Source organism: Dromiciops gliroides, chromosome 1 (genome assembly GCF_019393635.1).
Source record: "Dromiciops gliroides isolate mDroGli1 chromosome 1, mDroGli1.pri, whole genome shotgun sequence".
In the NCBI taxonomy this organism is placed as follows: domain Eukaryota; kingdom Metazoa; phylum Chordata; class Mammalia; order Microbiotheria; family Microbiotheriidae; genus Dromiciops; species Dromiciops gliroides.
In genome coordinates, this window is record NC_057861.1 from 127,934,018 (window position 1) to 127,958,391 (window position 24,374).

General features: G+C 34.8%; 1 pseudogene; it reads left to right on the top strand.

The window, feature by feature from the left end:
* Positions 1-18,654: 18,654 nt before the first annotated feature.
* LOC122746448 lies at positions 18,655-22,650 on the top strand (annotated as a pseudogene).
* Positions 22,651-24,374: the final 1,724 nt, after the last annotated feature.

A 24,374-nucleotide genomic window follows, 5' to 3' on the forward strand; every position in this document is an offset into this window, starting at 1 on the left:
AGCCTGTCTTTTTGTTGGTGTTGCTGCTCCAGGCATTGTTTTATTGCTGTTTTGGGGGGTAATTGTGTTAGAAACTCTGTGAGTTTAATGTATTTCCTCCACCATCTTGCCTCCACCCACCATCTTGGCTCCACCCATATATTTTGAAATGACACAGGAGGAGTGAAAAAAATCTGGAACTAGAAATCTTATAAAAACAAATGATGAAAACAAAACAAAACAAAACAAAAAAGAAAAAAATCCTCAAAATGTTTAAGTTACAAAGAACCTCATTATTGAAATGGTGCTCAGTTTTGAGCATTGGAAGGGTTTTCTTATGGGGAAAATTGATACACAATCATGCCCCTTTAAAAATGTGTCCCTCAAAATAATGGATGATACCATAGGCAAATTAAGAAGAAATAGTTTATCTGTCAAATATATGGAGAAGGGAATAATTTATTACCTAAGAAGAGATAGAGAACATTATGAAATGCAAAATGGATAATTTTTATTACATTAAATTAAAAAGGTTTTGCACAAACAAATCCAATGCAATTAAGATTAGAAGGAAAGTAGAAAGCCGGGAAATATTTTTCAGAGCCAATATTTCTGATAAAAGCCTCATTTCTCAAATATGCAGAAAAATTGAATCAACTTCATAAGAATGTGAGCAATTCTCCAATTGAGAAATGGCTAAAGATATGAACAGGCAGTTTTCAGATGATGAAATTAAAGCTTTCTATAGTCATATGAAAATATATTCTATACCCCTTGCTTAGAGAAATGCAAATTAAAAGAAACTTTGAGTTTCCAGCTCACAAGTATCAGATTAACTACTATGACAAGAAAGCAAAATTATAAATGTGGAGGTGTGGGAAAATTGGAACTCTAATGCATGGTTGGTGTAGTTGTGAACTGATCCAACCATTCAGAAAAACAATTTGTAACTATGATCAAAGGGATATAAAACTGTGCATACCCTTGGACCCAATAATACAACTACATGGTCTTGTGGAAATTTATTTTGATTTGGGGACCCCTAGGGGAGAGACGGCTCTGGGCCAGGCTAAACTGTGGGGAAGAAAAACCACAGGCCATGGTGCTGCCTGTGCACACAATGGGGAGGTGCACAAAAACCCTCAGAGATGTTGTAGTTTGTTTCACCCACCTCCAAGCTAGGCCTGGGGAGCACGGGCTCAGCCAGCCCTGTGGGTGGCCAACCCCAGATTTCACCTGAGAGAGAGGTAATAAAAAGAGAGCTAGCAAGACAGTGAAGGGGGGACACCAGAGGACTAGGAGGATGCAAGGGAGGCTGAAAGATTAGGAGAGCAGGGAACAGATGATACAGGAGGTTGGAGAAGACAGTAAGGGAAGACTGTATGGTGGTTGGAGAAAGTGTCATGATACAGAAATTCTAGAGTCGCCAGGGGGTTGGCAGCAGAGGTGAGGGCACAAAGGGGCTTTTCAGGGGGGTCGATTAAGTGAAAGGGGCTTGGAGTTAGGAGAAAGGAGAAGAGCAGTAAAAGAGAAGCATCGAAGCTGGAGTGAAGGAGAACTAGACTGAAAGTTGGAGAAAGCTGGAACATACCCTAAGGCAAGAGGTGGCAAAGGCCCTTATTATATTAAAAGCAAACAAGTTGTATGATTTGCTTTTCTTAACCCTTATTGTATACATTGATTTTTAAAAATAAATTCTGCTTTGATTATTTAATTAAGAGGCTTCTTAATCTTTTGCTCATCAATTTGGGAGCAGTGTGGAGAAATTTTTTAAAAGGCCCTAACAGACTGGCTTAGGAAATTAATAGCAGTCAGCCAGTAAGTCAAATAGTGCCCACATTAATCCTCCAGTAAGATTAGTCACCCAGATAGATTAGTCCCCCCAAATTAGGCTAGTCAGTTAAAATATTTCCACATTTGAATGGCGACCATGGCAGGACCTAAGGCCCAATTATAATTTTCCTAAACTTATTATTTTTCATATAATTATAAGTTTTCATATAAGTACTGTTATAAATATTTTCAGATTAGTTATAGTTAATTTTTTTTTACAGTTTGTATGCCAAGGATATCATACAAAGAATAGAGACCCACAAGTAGGATATATATGTGTGTGTTTGTGTGTGTATATGTGTATATATATATATGTGTGTATATATACACATATGTATACATGCACATATACATATACATGTATATAGATGTATATACAAATATATATGTATGTGTGTGTGTGTGTGTGTATATATATATATACTCTTTTTGTTGTGACAAAGAATCGGAAATTGAAGGAGGGATGCCCATCAATTGGAATGACTGAACAAGTTATGGTATATGAATGTAATGGAATAACATTATGATATAAAATATTATGAGCAGGCAGATTTCAAAAAAAATACCTGGAAGGACTTATATGAACTGATGCTGAGTGAAGGTAACAGAACCAGGAGAAAATTGTACACAGTAATAGCAATGTTATGTGAAGATCAACTGTGATAGACTTAGCTTTTCTCAGCAACATAATGATCCAAGACAATTCCAAAAATACTGATGATGAAAAATGCTCTCCACCTTCAAAAAAATAACTATGGAGTCTGAATACAGATCTAAGCATGCTTTTGTTTTCAGTTAAAAATTAGAAACACAAAAAAACTATTAATAAGATAAATTGTATAAATTGTATAAACTAGAAAATACAAGGTTTTTACAGTATGTGATCTATGTGGATAAATAAATTTATTTTTTAATTGTGAAAGTATTTTAATATTTTCCAGTTAAATGTAGAAATAGTTGTCAACATGTGTTTTTATAAGATTTCTAGTTTCAAATTTTTCCCTCCCTCCCATTCCCCCCTCCCCAAGACAGCAAGTAATCTGATATAAGTTATATATGTACAATAACATTAAACATATTTCTGAATTAGTCATGTTATAAGAAAATAATTGGAGCAAAAAGGATAAACCTCAAAAAAGAAAAACAACAGCACTAAAAACAAAAGAAATAGTATGCTTCAATATGCATCCATATTCCACAGTTCATTTTGTTTTGTTTTGGAGAGCCTTTTCCATCATGAGTCCTTTGGAACTATCTTGTACCATTGTATTGCTGAGAAGAATAAATCTATCACACTTGATTAACACAACATGTTGATGATACTGTGTATAATGTTCTTCTGGTTCTGCTCATCTCACTCATCATCAGTTCATGCTTCCAGGTTCCTCTGAAATCTGCCTGCTCATCATTTCTTACATCACAATAGAATTCCATTACATTCATATACCACAACTTGTTACCAATTCACCAATTGATGGGCATCCCCTCAATTTCCAATTCCTTGCCACCACAGAAAGAACAGCTATAAATATTTTTGTGCATGTGGGTCCTTTTCCCTCTTTTATGATCTTTTGGGAAAAAGACCCCAAAGTGGTATTGCTTGGTCAAAGGGTATACAGAGCTTTATAGTCTTTGGGGCATAATTCCATATTGCTCTCCAGAATGGTTGGATCATTTCACAGCTCTGCCAACAATGCATTAGTGTTCCAGTTTTTCTACAGCTTCTCCCACATTTATTATTTTCCTTTTTTGTCATATTAGCCAATCTGATAGGTGTCAGGTGGTACCTCAGAGTTGTTTTTATTTGCATCTTCCTAATCATTAGAGATTTAGAGCATCTTTTCATATGGGAATAGATAGCTTTGGTTTCTTCATCAGAAAACTGCCTGTTCATATCCTTTGACCATTTCTCAATTGGGGAATGACTTAGATTTGCATAAATTCATTTAAAGTAAATTAAATAAGTTGAAAGAAAATTTAAAAATAATATTTGATTCTCCTTATGGATTTTTTCAAATAAAGAAAAAGTAAAATTACTTGTTTTTGTTGTTGTTGTTGTTTATTGGGGTTTTTTTGGGTTTTGTTTTGTTTTGTTTCTGGTGAGGCAATTGGTGTTAATTGACTTGCCTAAGGTCACACACTTATTTAATGTCAAGTGTCTGAGGCTGGATTTGAACTCAGGTCCACCTGACTCCAGGGACAGTGATCTATCACTTTTTTTTTATTTGAGTGTAGAAAAATCACCTTTATTTTCATGATTGCTATAAAAAATAAAACAGAACTGTTATAAAAATGAATGAACAGTTTGCTTTGCAGGATGCAAATTATTCCTTCTATTTGATACTTTGGGGTACTATTCATGCAACATGTGGATGAATTTTTATTTATTTGTTTCTGATGTTGTTGTTTTACTTTATTTATTTAGTTTTCCCCACCTTACATGTAAAAGTAAATTGTAACATTGATTTTTAGAGCTTTGTGTTCCAAATTCTCTTCCTCCCTCCCTATCTTCTGCTTATGAAGTCAAGCAATTCAATATGTTATACATGTGTAGTGAAAACTATGTTTTAAAAGCTTTAGAATATTGGCCACTAATATATTTAACTTTTGAAAGCATTGGGTAATAGTGTGGCCTAGACATTAGGCATCTACTTAATGCCCTACTTTTCTTATGAATTAACTTTGTAACCTTGAATGTGCAATTTTACATATTTATACCTATCTATCTCAATATATAAAATATGACTAGTAATATTGTAGACTTTATCTGTGAGGGTTTAGAGATTTGCGTGGTTGAATGTAAAAATGAAAGTGGAGGAGACTCATACGCTCTTCTCGATACATCCCCATTCAAAAATTAAGGGAATCAGTAACCCAGCCCAATTATTCCCTTTCTCCTTTCACTGGCCAAACATGCATATTAACTCATTCCTACAAAAAGCTTGTATGCAGTATTTGGGGAAGAAGGGTTGTTATTGGTGGTGGGAACAGTATATAATCATGAACTGATTATCCAAGCTTCGTACTTTGTTTTTAACTTATGGAATTTCCATATCATTTCCATAATAAAGTATAATTAAAAATATAATTACATTTGAAACTTCGTATCAATTGTGTACAACTGGCTATTCCTTTAAATATATTTAATCAATTTGTCATGTCTTTTTTCTCCACTTTTTCTCCCTGCCCTAGGGGTGGCTACCATTAGAAAAATTATGTATCTATGTGCTTATGACACACACACATATGTATATATAAATATACATATGTGTGTATATTTGTGCATATACATATATATATACAAAATATGCATGTAGATAGTTATATATATATATGCATATATATATAACATGTAAATCATTCTATACATGTTTGTCTTTTTTAATTCTTAATCTGGATGCAGATAGTGTCATTCTTCATATATCCTTTGTAGTGAATTTGCATATTCACAATAGTCAAAATGTCACTCAAAGCTGTTCTTAAAATAATGTTGCTGTTACTGTATACAACTACCTCTTGGTTCTGCTCATTTCACTCTTCATTATTTTGTGTAAGTTCATCCATATTTTTCTAAGCTCATCAAGCTCATTAATTCTTATAGCATAGTAGTATTCCATCATGATCATGTACCACATCTTGTGCAGACATTCCCCAATACATGAGCAATCCCTAGAATGTTCACTTCTTTGACACCACAAAGAGAGATGCTATAAATAGTTTTGGACATATAAGATTCTTTTTTTTTCCCTACTTGCCTTTGCAAACAGATGTACTAGTAGTTTAATAAGTCTTTGGGCATGATTCCAGATTGCTCTCCAAAATAGTTAGATCAATTTACAATTCCACCAAAAATTAGTTTCTCAATTTTTCGAGATCCTCTCCCAAAATTGTTACTTTCCCCTTCAACCATTTTAGTTAATCTGATAGGTATAAAACAATATGTCAAGTTTGCTTTAATCAGAATTTCTCTATTCAAAATTATTTAGAGCATTTTTTCATATTACTATAAATGTTTTGATTTTTTCATCTTAAAACTGTATGTTCATATATTCAACAATTTATCAATTGGTGAATGACTTCTATTCTAATTGATGTTACAAATTTCTTAAAATATTTGAGACATAATTCCTTTATCTTTAAAAAGGTTAAAATTTCCCTCAATTTTCTGCTTTTTTTCTGATCTTGCCTGAATTTATTTTATTTTTCCAAAACCTTTTTAATTTAATACAAAGTTATCCATTCCATACCTCACTCTGCTCTGTATCTCTTGTTTATACATGAATCATTTTCTTACTCATGATTCTGTTAGGTAATAGGTTCCATATTCTTGAAATTTATTGATTCTAATTGATTAGACATGCAGCCTCTTTGACAAAGAAAGTAGAAAGAGAACAGACATTTAAACTTTTTGTATGAATTTTCATTTAGAGGAAAGTTCACTACTAACCAGAACCAACTCACCTTTCTCATTTGATTTAGTAGGACAAAAAGAATAAGGCCTACACTAGATTCCAATTATTTAGACCAGTAGCTGTGGTTACACAGTCTCCTTTTCCTCTCTTCTGTCAGCATCCACCTCCTTGTTTCTTATTCTTTTTGGAGTGAACCCATTTGTATTTTGTGTGTCTCTAATCTAGAAATTGTTGTAGTGATAATGGGATACTGTTTGTTCATTGTAATTTAAATATAGTAAATAGAGGCTTTATTATCTCGAGAAGATAATTTGTCAAATGTGAATAACATTCTATTTTGTTTTAACCTCCATTTTGGGATAGAGCTATCTTGAATAAGTGGTTTTTTGATGAATGTTTTCAACAATAAAGAAACATTTGTGTAGTATGAAATATTTGTATTTATATTTATATTATAATTATTTATATATACATATATGTATATATATATTATTTATACATATAGAACCAACACATAGGTAGTTCATTTAATAAAATAGACCATTGAGGAGAAAAATATATAACTTCATTGAATTTTGAATTAAATGGCCAATGAGAATATATACTGAAGCATGCTATTTTACATTTTATTTCATTTTTTCTTGTCTTTTATTTTTTTATACAAAATTACTATTATGGTGATGTTTTACATAATTGTACATGTATGATCTATATGTGATTACTTATCACCTCAGGAAGAGGGGAGAGAAAGGAGAGGAGGGATAGAATTGGCAATTCAATACTTTTAATAAAAAGTTTATTAAAAATAAATAACCAATCAAATTATATGCAAAAACTTTAACTAAAAATTGAAAAAAAGAAAGAAAAAACCTGGTATCCTAATCTTAGCCTGTTCCTAATTCTTGAGTAGGTCAACTATATGTTCCTTGGACTTGGGACTAAAGCAATTCTTTGTTGCTTGAGGGTAGTGCTCATTGACTGATAAGAGACTTGCAGAGACACTCAATCCAGTAAGAAGTCTATTAGAGCCTCAAGAAACATTTTGATTGTCATGGTCTGGTTTAGTGAGTATTTGAATGATTTTATTAAGAATATTTAAATGAATATATTGAGTAGTAAAAGTCTGATTAGTGTTTCTGAGGTATTAGCATATGGAATGATAAATCAGAGACTCATGCCCCACCCCAAACTCACTGAACTCTACTCAAAAGTTTTCCATTCTTCCCCCCCCCCCAGTACTGAATGGAAGTTACAATGAAGTTTACACGGGTGGATTTATATGCCAAGCTGAATGATTTGTTTTTATTCTCAAATATATGTTTTTGGCAAAGGGATTAAGTGCATCTAAAATCTAGGTGGTCTGGTCGATAAATTGCTGGATCTCACATCTACAAAACTGTTTAAATACAAAATCAGAAACTCTTGAGATATATAACCTTGGGGAAGTGATTTAATATTTGTCTGCCTCAATTAATGATTCTGTAAAAGTGTGGAGTTATCTACTTCCCATAGTTATCTATCTAAGTGTGGAGTTATCTACTTCCCATAGTTATTGTGAGGCTTACATGAGAAAATTATTGTCAACTGTTTTGTAAAATTTAACTACAACTTTTATTCTACTCAACAATTCAAAGCACAGATATTTGAGTTATCCAAGACTTATGAACCACTTCAGCTATGCATAGAGTGTCCAATGAATAGACATCATTGTTATATAGTGAAATGTGAGTTCTTCTATGAGTCAGGGAACCTATTTCCAGATTTGCTACCTGGTAGCTATGAGACTTTGGGCAAGTAATCAAAACTTTCTGAGTCCCTGGTTTCTCATCTATGAAATGGAGGTAATAGTGTTTGCAATATCACCTCTAATAAGTTTTATGAGTCAAGAATTTTGTAAACTTTAAAGCTTATAGCTTTAAGATTAACTATTATTGTAATCTTTGTAATTTCTTTGATTTTTATTGTTTGTTGTTATTTCTACTATTATTTTGATAAAAAAAACATGCAATTTCGTCATTTTAAGTTGTTTCCCAGTAAGTGAAGTGACTTGAAAAACAGATCAGCACACATTCTGTTACATATAGTTTGAGAATACTCAGGACATGTTGGGAGAAATGTTACATGATATATCCAAGTTCACAATGTCAATTTTTGTCAGAGGTGAGACATGAATGAAAAAGCCAGTTCTCAATTCACTAGGCTACAATATCGCTCATTATATAATAGATGAAAGGACTTTAAAAACTGCAAATCAATAATACAAATGTGAATATAATTAAACATTATCATGGTGGGCCTATTGTGAATGGAGAATATAGCATCTATCTCCCAGAGCTCTTATGAGGATCAAATGAGATAACAGTTTTAAAGCACTTAGGGCAGTGCCTGGCACTTTGTAAGTTATATGATGGTAACTGCTAGTGGTAGTAGTAGCAGCAGCAGTAGTAATAGTAGTAGGAGAAACAGTACTAAGAGTAGTAGTCATACTGACTGTCTCTCACATCTATCACTGGGTAATTAATAAAATGCTTTAGGAGGAAGAAAAGTAAGAAAGTAAAGAAGAAGAAAGATATTTTCTTTTTAAAAATGTTCAAGTTCTTTCAATGTAAGATGCAGTTGTAAACCGATTTGGATATCCACTCTTGCAGAAAAGAGTCAAGGAGATATCTATGCTATAGTTATCAATTATTTCTAAAAATTATTTGTTTTTTGCTATTTTTTCTATGTGTATTTGAATTACTATGCAGAAGTAAAAATATCATATATGTGTATGTTTTTCTTGATCTGTTTATAGGAAATGAAATTAATCTGTCCAATTTCCCTAAACTCCAGTGCCCTGAATATAAACCAGCTAATATAGAGAAAACATTGCATTTTGAATTAGAAGGTATTTCATTAGTCAGGGTAAAGAAAAAAGGAAAAGATAAAGATAAAATAACAAAAATAAAGTAGGAAAAGTAAATAATGACCTTGATTAAAACCTTGATTTGCCACTAATCATTATCCAAATCCTTTCAAGTAGGTATTTCAGAAATTAATTTTGACACCTATAATAAATAATTTGATTATTGGTATTTTAAGTAAGATGAAAATGTCTTAAGGATAATATGACTACAGTTCTTACTCATTATGAAATTAAACTTGTCAGTTACCCTTGACTTTTAAACATCTGAAATCATCCACAGAATCAAAAATAATAAATCACTTAATTTTCCAAGCTTTGTCATGGCAGAGTCAAAGATAATCAAGTCATTTCTCATTATTTGTATCAGATCAGACTATTGTGAACAGTTTTTTTTTTTTTCATGTAAAGTGGAATGGTGTTTTAGTCTATTATGGTGCCGGTTCTATTCTGGAGGTAATAGTATATGGAAAATTGGGAGCCAAGGAGAGGAATTTGTCTTATTGTTAATTAATGGTATTTAATCAGAACAGGAAGCTGACTTGGAGTGAAACTGTGAAGAGGGCATTGAATTTTAAATCGAAAGCATTGAGTTCAAATTCTGAATTGCTTACTACCTGAACAACAAGAGACAAGGCACTTAATCTTTTAAGGCCTCTATCACTTCCCTCAGGAAAAGGAAGAATTTAGCCTGAGAATATTATATATGAAATATATAATATGAATAAAATATGAATATTATATATGAAAGTTTTTTAACAGTCGGTTAGGATAACTGAAAGACGCCAGTTTTCTTTAAGGACCACCCTTTCGGGGAGGAGACCAATGGCATGAGCTATGAATGCCAGTGCGCCTGCTGCACATGTCAGACTGCCTGCTATGCACTCAACTTCCAGGGTGCGAGCTGAAAAGGCAAGGAGAGAACGGAAATGGGGCTTTTTCCTGCTCTGCTGGTCTCCTGACTGCGCTGCACAGACGGTCTCTCTCTCTCTCCAAAGGTGGCCTTAGGTTTTGGTGAGTTTTTATAAGGAATAGCTTCTTCCATTTACTAGTCTGGGAGATAAATTAAGGGAAAGGTTAAGTAGGGGAGATTTATGATCTAATATCCAATTTTAAATCTCACAGTACATATATATATATATATATATATATATATGAACAAATATGTATATATATATATGTATATGTATAGAGATAGAAAGAGACAGAGACAGAGAGAATGTGTTTTTATTTTGATTTATCTTTCATTCTTTTTTTATGAGTTGGCTTGATGGCTAAGGGATTGAGAGAGAAATGGTTATTTTTAGTTTAGGAAATTCCCAGTAAGGAAACTCTTTCTATCAGTATATTTTGTCAGCAATAGTAACTGTGAAAGAAATAATGAGCAGGTTGCTATCAGAAGAATGTATAAAAAATTCAATCCATTCTTTAGAGAAATAACTAATGTTATCTAAATAGAGATTAAAGCATAATTTTTGTTAGTTCCTTGTTCTACAGTCATTTTGTCTATTTTCTTTCACAACCTAACTAATGTGAAGATGTTTTGCATGACTGCACATGTATAAAATATTGAATTGCTTGATTTCTTAGGGAGGGTTGAGGAGGGAGGAAGGAAGGAACTTTGGAACAGAAAGTTTTAAAAATATCAAAGTGAAAAATTTGTTTTTTTACATGTAAGTTGGGGAAATTCTAAATTAAAAATAAATTTTAAAATAAAGGAGAAAATAGTATTAATAACACTTATTTCATAGGCTTGTTTTGAGACTGAAATAAGAAAATATGCAATATCACCTTGTAATAGTTAAAATGTTATATAAATGTCAGTTATTATTAACAGAGCTGAGAAGGTGTGTTAGAGTATATTTACATATACTGGGACATAGTTTTGCTTTTTACTGCCTCCTCTCCCAGTTTGCCCTCCTTTCTTTTGCTTCCCTGCCCCTATCCCCTTCCCCTCCAACATTCCCTCCGGGCAAAATATATTACTATACCCACTTGAGTGTGTATGTTATTTGCTCTTTGATACAACTCTGATGAGAGTAAGGCTCACTCTCCTGCTCCTTCCCCATCACCTCCACTCCATAAGCTTTTACTTGTTTCTTTTATGTGAGATACTTTACCACATTCCACCTCTACCTTCCCCTTTCTTCAAGGGCATTCCTCTTACCTTTTAATATTATTTTCAAGATGTTATCATGGGGCAGCTAGGTGACACAGTGGACAAAGCTACCCCAATACTAAGAAAGTTCTTATGAGTTAGCCTTAGCTCCATCAGAGACTATAGCTATTTCCTGTAGTGGTCCTTGATCTGAGTTTCAGAAGAAGTTGCTGAAGATTCAGATGCTCTGGAGGCACAGCCTGGGTGGGGCTGAATTTGTACCACTCACTGAACTCTCTCACCCTCAAGAACAGTTGATCCCAGTCACCTAATTAAACTGTCTTTGGCTGGAAAACAGTTTCACTCTGTACTTTTGTGGGTTATGCTGCTCCAGGGGTTGTCTTATGACACTATTTTTGGAGTTATGTGGAAAGATTTATCGCTAGTGGGAAGAGTCACAACCTTTCCTCTTCCATCTTGGCTCCACCCCGCCATTATTAGTGTTACTAGTAGTCCCATTTTACATATGAGAAAAACTGAAGCTCAGAAGGATTAAGTTACTTGTCAGTGGTCACATGACCAACAGGAATCAGAACAAATCTAGTTTCCCCTTGTTTAGAAATCTAACATTCTTTGTACTCCACTGTATAACAAGACAAGTCAACACTCAGAACCAGGACAGGATAAAAACAAAACAAAGAAGTAAATCATGTTTCTCAGCCTCCTTTCTACACATTCTTCCAAGAGCCTCCTGATTGCCCAGAGTCCCCATTCCTACCCGAATTTTCATATTTAATACACATCATTTACATATTATTACATATTATATATCAGTTTACCAAAACTCTATCCCTAATCAAGATATGGTTATTAATTACAGTTTTTTCTTGTATCCCATAAGTTTGATTAATTGCTAATATATTAACAAGATAATAATGTCTAGTGTGAAACCTCCCCTAGATAATATAATCACATTTGACAAGCAACTATAATGCCTTTATAGTCAAGGCAAGAAGTATTTATTGAGTACTCATTATATGTCAGGCACTGTGAAAAGTTCTAAGGATAAAATACAAGCAAAAAATGTAATATTATGTTATCCATGATCAAGGGGATTTCATTTTAATGAAGATGACATAAAAGGGAGAAGGAGAAGGTACATCTAAGGAGACAGGAGCAGGTCATCAATGAGAAAAGGGAGTTGCGAATTCCAGCAGCCAGAATGAAGCCCAAATATTCTACCTGAGGTAAGCACCATTGCACCTTTGACTTAGGGACCTTGTGGCCCCTCTTGTATAGTTCTAATAATAAATGGCAGCTGTCTTCCTGACAAGTGTCAGCATCAAGGGAGGCGAAAAGTAAATCATCAACATACTGCACTAACATGGAACCTTTAAAAGTAATAGAGGCCAGATCCTGTTGTAAAATTTGAGAAAATAATGCAGGACTGTCTACAAATCCTTGTGGGAGTCTAGTCCAGGTCCACTGTATTTTTCCAGGTAAAAGCAAATAAATACTGGAAGTCCTTATGCACTCGTATAAAGAAAAAAGCAGAGCAGAGGTCTACCACTGTGAAGCATGAAGGCTCACATGGGATTGAAGAAACTATGTTGGCAGGATTATGGACTATAGCATGTCTAGGAATAACATCATTGTTAATCTCTCTAAGATCTTGTACAAAATGATAAACAGGTTTGCCATCTGGGCCTGGCTTGGGTTTTTTTAACTGGCAAAATGTGAGTATTGCATGGAGAATGATGGCATGGTACAATAATACCCTGACTTTTCAGAGCCTCAATATTAGGGGTGATCCCTTCTATGGCTTCTTTAGACAATGGATACTGTGGAATGGATGGAGGTGGTCCCCCTTTACCTTTAATAGTAACAGTTATAGGAGATTTAAGGAGCCCCACTTCAGTAGAAGATAAGGCCCATAGGGACTCAGGAATGTCGGAGGGGATTTTGCATGTATCCCCTACTGCTCCTTGAGCATCTGCAATCAAAATTGGTAATAAATGAACAGTATCCTCTGACAACCGCAGAGAGACAGCCCCATCTAGAGCACAAGATATGGTTGCTCTAAGTTTACAAAGGAGATCATGACCTAATAAATTTAAAGGGGCATCAGGCATAAGTAAAAATGAATGTTCTACAGTTAAAGGTCCCATAGATACCATGCAAGGGGTTAATTCTGCCACTCTTTGGGCCTTACCAGAGACTCCTACCACATTTAAAGATCCAATAGCATTGCATCCAGGGTCTGGTTTATGCACTAAGACTGATTTAGAGGCTCCTGTATCTAACAGACAATCATAATATGTTTCCCCAACTTTGAGGGTCACATGGGGTTTGTTACTCTGGGGAGGTGAATGGATTGGTACAAGGGGGTTCAAAAATTCTGGGTCTGGAAAAGTAAAACTTTCTGTATGTCTTTTTCACTCCTCCCCTGGATACCGTCAGTCCTGTGTCTCCCACTGAGGAATTCTAGAGTTACCCCGATTCTGATTCTTTCCTTCTGTACCTCCCTGATAGGGCTTATGATTATACTGATTCTGGTTGTAATAAGGCCTGTAATTATCTTTGTTGTTTTCTTTCTGGTAAAAGTTTCCATAATTATTCTGGTTTCTCCTGAAAAAATATTCCAGACCCTCAGTTACTGCCTACCTGACTTCTTGCTTTCTAATTCTACATTCGCTCAATGAGTGTCCTTGTTTTTCACAGGACTGACGAACCTTAGGGGTTTTGTACTGACCTTTAAATGCCTGACCTGAAAGTGCTGGTGTTAGAATGATTTGCTTAGCCATATTGTCTTCATTTGCCTCAAAGATATAGGTGGCAATTTCTTTAAGCCTTTCTACAGCCATATCTTTCCAGCCTGGACACTGTGTCATAAAAAATGTATGGATTTCTGGCAAGGATTGATAGACAAATGTATTACATACAATATAGGAGTCTTTTGAGTCTAGGGAGGTCAAGTCTGGCAAATTGCCTAGCAGCTTCACAAAGCCTATCATAAAATCTATTAGGTTGTTCATTAGGCTCCTGAGAAAGTTTAAAAAATTTTTGCCAGTTGTCAGATTTCTTAGAACAGGATTCCATTCCTTTTAATAGTGTTTCCCTAGCATTTTTTAATTATTGGAATTATTGTGGATTCTTATAATCCCAGTTTGGCTCCTGGAGAAGCCATTCTGTGGAAGCTTCTCCTGAAGCTACTAAGGAATTTCCTGCTGTGATGATATCTACAATTTCACTTGGGGATAGTATAATTTCCATAAGACAAGTGACATCAGCCCAACTGGGTTAATGTGTATTAAATATAGACCTTAACTGTGAAATTACTGACTTCGGATTCTGATCAAACCTAGGTATAAGTTTCTTCCATGCACTTAGATCCTTTGGACTGAATGGGCTATATGTTTTACACTGTACTCCTCTGCATGTATGGTCTGTAACATCCCGCAGGGGGAGCAGTTTCTCATGATCTGATTCTAAAGACTGTTCTAAATCTGTTTCTGAACTCAGGTCATCTCCAATAGAGGGAGCTGTTCTAGTATCTCTCTGAACATGTGGCCTACTCTGGTCATATTCCTTCCTCTCTTTACAGCTTTTTTGGAAAAAATACCACATTGCAACAATGACAATAATGAGAATAAAATGTATAGTCATTTGAGCTATGATTATAGTAGTATAGTAAAGTTCAAATTTAGTTGCAATGCTTCCATTAATATTAAATATGTGCTCAGTGGGAAAGATAAACTCTCCCATACCATTGTTCCAAATATTTTTTACTATGTTTGTGAGGAGGAAATCAGTAATTCTATGAATAAGTATTGAGCAGGCCAACAGTTTAAATCAGCACAATATGCTGTCCCCAAATATGCCAATTAAAATAAACAAGGGGGGAGCCACATATCCAATCATGGTACAGTTTAAAATGTACTGGCTTTTCTCTGACCAGCAAGATAAGTGCTAAGGTTTTTTAAGAGCAAGGGAGATTACCTAAGGGGGCAGTGAGGGAGGGGAAAGAAGGTCCCCCAGGTTGCTTGGCTCATGGCCAAATAAGGGGAAGGGGGGTGGGTTAAAGAAATTCTCTAGATTAATCAACTCCTGGTTGGCTCATCAAAACTATAGAACCCAATTTTTAATTGGGGAGTGTTAGCTAGACAGCTGGCCACAATATTGGGACAAGGAAGGAGACCAACAGCCTCCCTCAAGACAGTGCAGGATTTATTTAACAAGAATGAACTTAAAAAAAACAACAACAACAACAACACAAACATGATCAGTAGGATTAAGGGAAAGGAAATAAAATGGGGAAAGGGAAATAATACAACCTGAATCACACCACTGCCCACAAATCAGCTGAGAACACACAGCAACATCCTGTCACCTTCCAGCTTCAAGCTAGAATGGCGGAAAAACATCCCTTCTTCCCAGCAGACCCCAGGCTGACCACACACAGCCCCAACCCAATTGGCTGGCCACTCTGACAGTCACATCACTGCCCTCACTGGGCTTACAGTCATTATAATTTTTCCAGACCCATGTAGGTATCGGCGAGTGGTGATGACGTGAAGTGCCAGCACCATGGAAATGGATACAACCAGTGGGTGGAGCACCATGCAGTTTGCAGAGGCACTGCGTCTGAGCCCCAAGTCAGTGTGTGTGCTGTTTTTTTTTAATTCTAGCCAGAAGACGGGGTCATAAAAACCTCAAATAGCAATTAATTTTTTACAGATGACAGAGGAATGTTCCATCTTAAGAAGGTTACAGGGATGTATGGATGTTTCACAAAAGTCTGGCCCAAGTGCTAAAAAAGGTCCCAGGGTGAAACTACAGATAAGGCATAATGGCAAGATGCTGATATCTAAAGTGAGACACAGAAAATGTGATAAGTGGTTTATATGCCTGAGAACCTAACTGGAGCAGAGTTCTTTTGTAGCTGCCAAACATCTCTTATATCATTAACAGATACTTTTGTCTATAGATAGGCCAACCTTGGTAAACCAGGCCCTTATCTACTCTTGTAAAGTTTTTCTCTAAAAACAGCAAGTGAAAGGTAGAATTGTGAAAGTGTATGTACCTAATACCAATTTAGGTGCTAATTAAATACATGTGAATGGGTAAAAGCCCCTTGCAAAATACAACAATCATAAAAATTCAAATACTTTGAAAAAAGTATTTCTCACATTATCTATTTAAAGTGTAATTTATCTTTCACACACACACACACATATGTGTGTGTGCGTGTGCGTGTATGTGTGTGTGTGCGTGTGTGTGTGTGTGTGTGCGTGTGTTAATTGTTTTACAAAGCCAGTTAAAAATATGTGTGATGTAAGGCTAGTGAATTTCAAACGAGAATACTGAGTATCTGTGAAACAATAATGCTTTCCTGTAAGATCTCAAAGCATAGTATGATGATTTTAATTCTACCATTTTTCAACCATCACAGCTCAATTTGAGAAGTCAGTGTGGTGGAAGAATTTTGACATAAAAGAAATTGTCATATATGACAAAGTATGAAATTTTAATCTTTATCTTTGCAAAAATTTACTTACAAATGTAAAGATATAATTTAAAATTTGCTGCATTATTTGGCTTCTGATTTTTTCCTATATGACATTTTGTCCTTTCTCTTTCCTTTCTTTTCAATCAATAACTTTTTTATGTTATCTAAAACTATAAGCTAAAAAGGAATAATAAGAGTGAAATGTCTCCATTGTTAACTGTCCATAAGCCAGATTTTGCAGTGGATACGGTGTTGAACATAAAGTTAAGAAGTCCTCAATTAAAATCTAACCTCAGATACATACTAGCTTCATGCCTTAGGACAAGTCACTCACCCTCTCTCAGTCCTAATTTTCTCATATGTATAATTGTGATAATAATAGCACTTACCTCCTTGGGTTTCTGTGATGGCAAAATAAGATATTTGCAAAGCCTTTTGCAAACCTTAGTGCATTTGTAAATTATTATCATTATCATTATTAATTATTATTATTATGTTATGGAGAAGGAAATAGAAAAATAAGTATAAACATTGTACTATTATTTATAGTGGAAGTGAAGCTATAGAAAATATGGTTAGATAATACCCTTTTTTTTTTGGTCTCACATTATCAGTTCACTTTATCAACATGTTTATAACTACCTTAAATTTAGAAGGCATGTAGTTAAGCCTATAGTCTTTGTGGCTCTTATAAAATTTTAATTTTATGAATCAATATTATTGTACATAAATCAAATGGACAAGAATGATTCAGATTCTTTAATTCTAAAAGGAACATTGCTTAAAAACACTGTAAAACTTTGAAAAATAGAAAATTCTCAAGTTTTATCTTGGTTCCTTTTTATTTGTTTACTGATAAATTTCAAGCTATTAATAGCTTAAACAACCTTAATTCATGTAACTGGGGAAATCCATTTTGTAATGGAATGTCATACCAAGAATATGAACAATCTGCTATCATAGTACTTGATTGGAAGAATAAATGATCCCTGCTTTAGCTCTTCAGATCTGTATAATGCTGAACAGCCACTTTAGATAAAAATAAAAAAGAATTACATTTCAAGTGGTGAATTGAAATTTGATGCTCAAATTCCAGGAATCTGAGCACAAAGAAAAGGCCAACCAATGACTAATTTTCAATATTTCATTGATAGAAACATTTCATCTCATTTAAGAGATTTGTAAACAAAATAAACTGCCATTTTTCAAAGGTGGAAACTTTCTAAATAGAGCTACAGAGAAAAAGTACTTAAGAGCAAACTGGATTTCCTTTCACTTCTGCCTTTGAAAAGGTATAACTTGAAGGATCATACATGTGAACACTTGAAGGTTTTCACTGTGTGGATGACAGCAGTGCTGTTGTAAAACTGATCCAACCATTTTCAGCCAAATAAATTTGCCATAGCCCATCTATGCCATCATGCAATCAGCTGTGTTGGTGAAGCATCAACCTCTCCAATTTCTCTGCCACTACATCAACCGAATGCAGCTGAAAGTTAGTATTAGAACAGGCCTATGACTAAATGTTATTGTCTTCATGAAAGTTGCTAGGAAATTTAGAAACTGATTATCATCACTCCCTGATTATGAACTCTTAATTTTGACTCATCTCTACTCCACCTCCCACAAATCACTGTGTCTCATTTTAGATTCATAATCACTTTTAAAAAATAGTGATTATGAAAGAAATTTGCATATTGAATGTGGCTATTTTGTAAAGCCATCATTATTTTCCACCAAACAAAAATAAGTTTCACATTTTAAGCTAACTGGGGATGGCTTCCGAATGTCAATAAGTGGTAGAGTATTATATAGTAAGAAATGCTGAGTACAAGAAGCAACTAATATATACTCTTCAAATATTTCTCCCCAAAATAATTTTAAAATAATTCATCAGATTAAATTCTAGAGTGTCAGAGCCATGAAAAAGTCAGGGAGAAACATTTTTCAAGCCCAAGAAACCTTAGGAGAAATTTGTGACACTGAAGCAAAGGTCAGGCAGGAGCATAGTGTGTACCTGACAACAACCCCAGTAGGCCTTGGAGGTCACTGTGGCAAAAGAAGCAGCATCAAAAACACTCAGCCGAGATATGGTAAGAGAGTCAGACAACTAGTCAGAAAGATATTTTAAGGGATCCTTTGATGGCACCTTGATTATGTAAGACACTCTTGCATTATCTAAATGCAGTTCCAGATTACAGGTCCAGGGCAAAGAGGAATACCAGCACTTTTTGTCCCTGGGAAACAGGGTCCCTGGTCACAGTCCCGAGTAAGAAAAGAGAATTAGAATTTTCAGTTTCATGAAATCAGGGGTCCTAGTCTAAGCTCCAGGGACAAGAGGAATGCTTGTACTTGTGTTTGCAGGGAAGCAAGGTTAATTTATGGGTAAAGATCACACAACAGCCCAGCAAAGCAATGACCACACCTCTCCTTGGATCATATCACATGACAACACCAAAATTTTATAGAACCCAGAACTAACATTGAAAACAGCAGCACAAAATACCTGAAGTTTAAGACAATGCTCCCTCCAACCTGGGAGGACAGCCGAACTTTAATATAAAGTTGAAAGTCAAGAAATAAGTTGGAAAAATGAGCAAACACAATATAGGACAATTATGGTGACAAGGAAAATCAAAACAAAAGGCCAAAAGACACTAATGCCAAAACAGCTATAAACAAACCTGAAAAGAAAAAAAAAATGTGAACTGGACACAAGCCAAACAAGAATGCATGGAAGTACTCAAAAGGGATTTTAAAAATCAAATGAGAAGTATAGAAAGTATTAAAAAAAATGAGAGTGATACAAAAAATATGAAAAGAGAATAAAAAACTTGGTAAGAGACACAAAAAGATACCAAAGAAAATAACACTTTTAAAACCAGAATTATTAGGGGGCCAGAGCCAAGATGGTGGAGGAAAGACAATAACTTACCTGAACTCTCCCCAGGACCTCTCCAAATACCTTCAAATAATGTCATAAGACAATTCCTGTAGCACCAGAGCCCAGAAAAAAGACAGGGTGAAATCATATTCCAGCCAAAGACAACTTGGAAGGCTGTCAGGAATGGTCTGTTTTACAGGGGTGAGAGTAAAGCATAGATCATTATGGCCTTGCAGTGCTGACGCAACCCCATTGAAGAATTGAAATGAGGTAAAGTATCTCACACGAAAGAAACAAGGAAAAGCTTAAATAGTGGAGGGGAAAGTAGGGGAGGTTCTTGGAAGTGAGTGAATCTTACTCTCATCAGAATTGGCTCAAAGAGGGGATAACATACATCCTCAAGTGTGTATAGTAATCTATCTTACCCTGCAGGAAAATAGATGGGAAAAAGGATGGGGGGGGCAATAGAAGGGAGGGCAGATTGGTGGACGGTGCTGTCAGAAGTAAAACACCTTTGAGGAGGGAAAGGGTTAAAAGAGATAGAAAATAGAGTAAAAGGCATGAGGAGAGAGTAGGAAGGAAGGAAATTTAGTAACAATATTATCTGCAATGATGAGTAAGATGCTCTCAGAAAAACCAGGAAGGACTTACATGAGCTGATGAAAAGTGAGATGTTCTGTATACAAAGTAACAGCAATGTGTAAGATGACCAGCTGTGAATGACTTGACTACTCTATGCAATGCATTGATCTAAGACAACTCTGAAGGGCTTATAAAAAATGGGATCCATCTCCAGAGAAAGAACTAATGGTGTCTGAATACAGATTGAAGCTTTGTTTTTTAGTTTCTTTTTCTTAAGTTTTTTTTGTTTGTTTCTTTTATTTTACAACCTGATTAATATAGAAATGTTTTGCATGATTACACATGTATAACTTATATTGAATTGTTTGTGGTCTTAAGAGGGGGAGGGAGGAAGAGAATTTGGAAAACAAAGTTTTAAAAATGGACATTAAAATTATTTTTAAATCTAACTGGGGAAAATAAAATATTATTTTTTAAAAAGAAATCTAGGGGCAGCTAGATGGCGCACTGGATAGAGCACCAGCCCTGGAGTCAGGAGGACCTGAGTTCAAATCTGGCCTCAGACATTTGACACTTACTGACTGTGTGACCCTAGGCAAGTCACTTAACCCCAATTGCCTCACCAAAAATGAAATAAAATAAAATAAAATAAAATAAAAAAGAAATCTGATTTCTCAAATAAGGGAAAGACATTTTTGACAAAGTATCTTTGGACTGATTTGGCTTTATTTCAGTGCAACAAAAAACTAAAAATTTCTCTCCTGCACTGGCCTCCTGCATACGCACTACCAGAAGAAGCTGGGCCCAACTGAGATTCCTATGGCAACAACAACATCACAGACCACCTCCCCAAGGCTACCCATTGCCTTTTGTGGTCATGCTGCTTGACTGAGGTGACCCACATGTGCTTGGGGACCACCTGAGTGCTGGTTCCTCCCCATGTTGGCCTATAACAATGACTTTTTGAAGGCTGAGTTAGTACATAATTGTATTAGTGAGAATAGTTAAGTCATTCACAGTTCTTCATCATACAATATTGCTGTTACTCTTCCCAATGTTCTCCTAGTTCTGCTCAATTCACTTCACTTTTTATTAGTTTTTGTTAGGCTTCCCAGGTTTTTTGTTTTGTTTTGTTTTTTTCTGAAATCGATTATATTCATATACAACTTATTCAGCCATTCCCTAATATGTATGTATGTGTGTATATCTATTTATATTTATATGTGTATATATGCATGTGTCTCTATATGTATACACACACACAGACACACACATATTTATATATATATATATATATATATATATATATATAGAAACACACACACATATAGTTTCTTTTCCCTTGCTAAAAATTCCCTTTGAGACACAGAGCTAGTAATGGTATTGCTACATCAAAGGATACACACAGTTTTACAAGGAAGTCCTAAAAGGAGTTGAAGAATTAGAAAAGAGGTCTGAGAGAGGTGAGGCCCTTGGAATTCTAGATGAAATTTCCACTGCCATAAAAGACAACTTTAATAGTGCTTGCATTGAAACATGTGTGTTCAATATGCTAAAAGGTTACATACCTCCTTATAATGCTATAGTAGTTCAGAAGTTATTGGATCACAGGGTGGTTCTGAGGAAATTGAATATAAATGAGTTTCCTATGGGATCTGGAGGCACAGATGGTGTATTTGGGCCAAGTAGAATTCCCTAGAGTTATTCAAAGCAATAGAGAGAAAAGGGAAAGCAGAACCACTAGAAAGCAAATGAAGATTCAGTTTGGTTAATAACAAAAGGCAGCTTTAGGGGCAGTGCTGCTGCTATATTTGCATTCATATGCTTAGCAGCTATGGGATCAGAAAAAGGCTATATGGGCTTATTGGTTTAAAGCCAACTTACTAACTAGTTTCCCATTATGGTCTCATTTCGCTAGTGAATTTGATGAAAGTTTCAGGAATCTCAAAAAGATCTGTGTATGATGAGGCAAGTATGTAGGGTGTGCTGGCTGGGCATGATCCAAAAAATTTTACCACAAGTCAAAGCCCTCTTTGACTATTTCTATTTCCCATTTTGAGAAATGTCAGCAAGTTATGTCTAGGAATACCAAAAGAATATCATACACCAGGATTGCCAAATAAAATACAAGTTCTTTGTTGTAAAGTTACAGGCCTTTTTGATTCTAAGGGGACCTAAGTAGTGGAAGTGTCCCTATGCTATACCAGTTATTCAATTATCTCCTATCATGTTTTATGCATAGCAAGGGTAGCATAAAACACAGCAAGATTTGATGGGCTAGAATATGACCACTGGTATAAAATAAATGTGTCTACTGAGGTCTCTTCAAAAAGAAGAGAAACCTTCAATGATGTGGTAAGAGGAAGAATTCTCTCGGATTATTTTTTCCTAAAAGAGATCTATGATGAAGGCCAGTGTCATTGGATCCCACAGTACATGGTAGGGAAGTAAGATGTAAGAATACTTAAAAAAATAAGAAAGGGGTAGTTATCAAGGTCTTGACCACTGAATATTTTTTTTTTGTATTTGATTGAGGGGTGATGGGGAGCCACTAGAATTAATTGGACAAGGGGATATCAAGGTCAGATCCGTACTTTGGGATGATTAACAGCTAAGTGGAAGACAGGCTAAAATGGGGAGAGAATTGAGAGAGGAAGAACAACCCAAAGACTGTTGTAATACTTTATAGACATGAGATGATGAGGGCCTGCTCTAGCAGTGTTGTGGGACAGTGCTTACTGATTGAATGACTGATACTTGATAAGAGCCAAACCCTTATGTTATATATCATTGCTTTTAGATTATATGGTTAATGTTTAAAAAATGGAAATGATATTTAAATGAGAAAGTCAGAATACACACATACATGCACATATGTACACATCTATATATTTACATACTTGTGAATATATAATTATACATATATAAAAATAATGCCTGCATACATACATACATACATGCATACACACATGACAAGCACTGAAGATGAGTCATGGACTGGACCTAAATCTAAATTATAGATAGCAGGCAATTTAAATCTCAAAAATATTTAGTATTTCCATTAATTACAACCTATTTGCCATAAAAGTCCATGATTTTAAAGTAACATGTCCTCTTATAAAAGAGGAAATACCACAATCTCACAAGAGTCAATATTTTCATTGCTAACACTTTTCTTTAGGATAAGCTCATTACCATGCTGATTAATTCAGGTTTTGATATTCAACACTTTGTCAAGTTCCTGAATTTCCATGACCCTCTGATTGAAGGGCTGCAAGGTAGAACAGCAAACTCCTCCTAAAGCCTTCTTAAATAAAAGGCTTTGAATTTTCAAAATATTCCAAGTAATTCTTCATTCTCTCTCAGCAGCTCTTTTTGAAACATCACAACTCCACGCAGAATATCTACCAGTGCTGCCCATCCTACCCTCCACTTTACAAACTCTGTGTGTGTGTGTGTGTGTGTGTTGTTTGCCCTCATTCTATTGTTGTTTTGGTTTTTTGTGGGGCAATTGGGGTTAAGTGACTTGCCCAGAGTCACACAGCTAGTAAGTATTAAGTGTCTGAGGTTGGATTTGAACTCAGGTCCTCCAGGGCCAGTGCTCTATCCACTGTGCCACCTAGCTGGCCCCTCTATTCTAAGCTCCTTGAGGGAAAGAACTTTTTCTTATTTGTATCCTTCGTAGAGATCTTACTGCTACACAGACTAGTTGCTTAATAAATGTAAATTCAATTGAATCAATAGTGGTAATTTGGTTTTATTCCTTCTTTTTATACCAAATTATATCATTTTTAAACTTTCTATTTATATAGAATATTTTTCTACAAATTTTATTCATCTTTATTATTTTTCCAAGTTTTTATACTAGTATTTAATTAGGTTTTTTAGGTTACCAGATTTATAGTTGTGTGCCAAATTCATTGCTCTCTATTTTTTTGTCTTTTGATGATGAAAATGTTTAGAAATATAAAATTCCCTAAGGACTGCCATAGGTAGCTCTCAAAAAATTTGATAAATTATAAAATAGTTTTCTTCTTTAATGAAAGTATCTCCTATCCTTATGGTTTTTTGGTGATTGACCAATTTGTTAGGATTTAATTATTTAATTTGCAAATAATTTAACCAATTGTTCAACAATCCTTTATTCAATGTGTTTTATGACATTATTGCTAATA